The sequence below is a fragment of the Manacus vitellinus genome, unplaced genomic scaffold, assembly GCF_001715985.3.
Source record: "Manacus vitellinus isolate BGI_N305 unplaced genomic scaffold, ASM171598v3 scaffold_78_pilon, whole genome shotgun sequence".
Classification (NCBI taxonomy): Eukaryota; Metazoa; Chordata; class Aves; order Passeriformes; family Pipridae; genus Manacus; species Manacus vitellinus.
Window position 1 is genome coordinate 186,701 of NW_021940807.1, and position 2,285 is coordinate 188,985.

A 2,285-nucleotide genomic window follows, 5' to 3' on the forward strand; every position below is an offset into this window, starting at 1 on the left:
CCCCCTCGGTCCCGGTCGGTGTTCCTACGGGCAATGGAAGCTGCGGGTGATGCCGAAGGTGGGACGAGCACAACGGGCGCACGATGGAGTCTCGTGTCTGACCCTGCCCCGGACACCGGCCCGCGGCCGCCGAGACTCGGGGGAGGGAAGGGAAACGCTCACCCGGCCGGAGTTCAGTGGGGAGGAGGAAGGAGAGCCCGAGCATTCCCACTGCTGCCTCCCGGGGCCGTTTCCCGCCCCACCCGCAGGGTCCCGGGGCCGGGAGGGCTCGGGGGGGACATTCCTCCCAAGCCCGGGGGCCGCCGGGCCCCCCCAGCTCCTGCCTTTGGACAGCCGGGAGCGGCTCCCGGGGCTCGGCCCTTCCCTCGGGGACGCCCCGTCCCCCCGAGGGTGTCACTGCCACCAAGCTCCAAGAAAACTACAAATTCTGCCTAAACGACACAAACGCGGGGGGTCCCAGAGCCCCCCTCGCACCGACACTACGCGGGGACAACACCGGGGGTCAGCGTAGAAAACTACATTCAGTTTGCGGCCAGGACCCGACCCACGGGAGCCACGCCCGGGGCAGCAGCGGAGCCGCCGCTGCCGTGGCCTCAAGCCCTCAAACCTGTTACTTGAATGTACTTGTTTAACAGTATAAAAAGCCCGAAGTAACTGTATATGCCACTGATATGCAGGGAGACACCAGGCTCGGGAAAGGGGGGAGGCTCCTGCCTGGAGGGACCCCAGCTGGGATGGAGCTCCCACCCGGCCCTGCTCCCTCCCCATCCCTTCAGCAGCTCAGACACCTCCACACCCTCATCCTGAGCTCTGGGAAGGGCTTTGCTGAGCCTCCAGCCCAGCCTGAGCCCAGCTCAGCTCAGCCACCCCTGCAAAACCAGGACCCCCCAGCGCCAGCTCAGGACAGGAACATGTACATTCAACTTGCATCTAATTCAGACCACAACTCCTACTTTTTCCCAAATTTGCTGCCTCCAGCCCTCGGTGGAGCTGCCGGCCCCCTCCCACCCGGCAGCGTCTCTGCAGGTCTCTGCACCACCCAGCTCATCCCACCTCTCCAGAAAATAAAAGCCATTTCCAGCACACACGGCTCCTTCCCAGCAATATGTACAGCCGCTTCCTCAAGAGAAAATACAAAAAAAGAAATCCATATTAAAACTGAAGCTGTCCTAGAAACACCACAGCAAACTAATGTATCCGGATTTAGTTCGTCAGCTAAACACAGGCACAACAAGTGTTAGAGAAGTGGCACAGAAGCACAGGCCGGTGGGGGCAGCTGGGCCGGGGGCTGTGTCGGGCAGGGACAGGCCTGGGTGCCAAATCCTCATCCAGGGCTGCCCGGCAGTGGGAAATGGGATAAAAGCAGTGCAGGGGAGAGGTGATGTCGCTGTCCCTTCGCAGGGGACGGGGGCTCGTTTGCTGTTTGTTTTTTGCAATCTCAGAAGATAAAGTGCAATGTTGCCACTTGCCTTCCTCCTGCAGCACCTGAACCACGGCCGGGACCCGGCTGCCTCCCTCCACCCGGGACTCTCATCCCGGGGCACTCAGGGAACTCCTCCCGGGGTGCCCCGGGCAGAGCAGCAAGAGGGACACGACATCTCAGCCTCCACCTCCTCTTTGGTTACCCACGAGCATCTCCGGCCGCTGCCCATCGGCACAAACCCTGCTGCCAGCTCGGTGAGCCTGGAGAGCGGCTCCAGCCCTTCCCAGCCCGTGTTGGTGGGTCACAGGCAGGGAAACCAGGCTCCAGGCAGGGAAGCCGGGATCCAGGCAGGGAAACCGGGATCCAGGCTCACCGTGCAGGCTCAGGACCCTCACACCAGCCCCTGCCAGCCCCGGCCCGGAGCACACGGACGTTATTGCTTGGGAAACACACGGCCCCGTCCTGCCCAGGGGCTCGGCCTGCTCCTCTCCTCTCCTCAGTCCCTCTCCTCCAAACTTCCCCTGGATTCAAGTGTTGGAAAAAAAGAAACCAAACCAAAGCCAAGACTGACAAGCTGAAGCTGGTGTTTAGAATTTAGCAGTAAGAGAAAGAAGGAAGCGCCAGCGGGAGGGCAGTGATATATACCGGGGTGGGTGGGACACAGGGGACAGGCAGCACCGGCTCGGGGCCGGAGAAACGGGGGCCCGGCCCCAGCTCCGGCTTCTCCTTCCGGAGCCAGGGCTGGGATCGGTGCTGGGAACGCTGGGAGCACACACAGACACAGGAGGGCAGGGAGCGATGGCACGTTCCCTGTTTGGGATCAAAGGGATGTGGCACAGAGGGAGCGGAGAGGTGGAGAGGA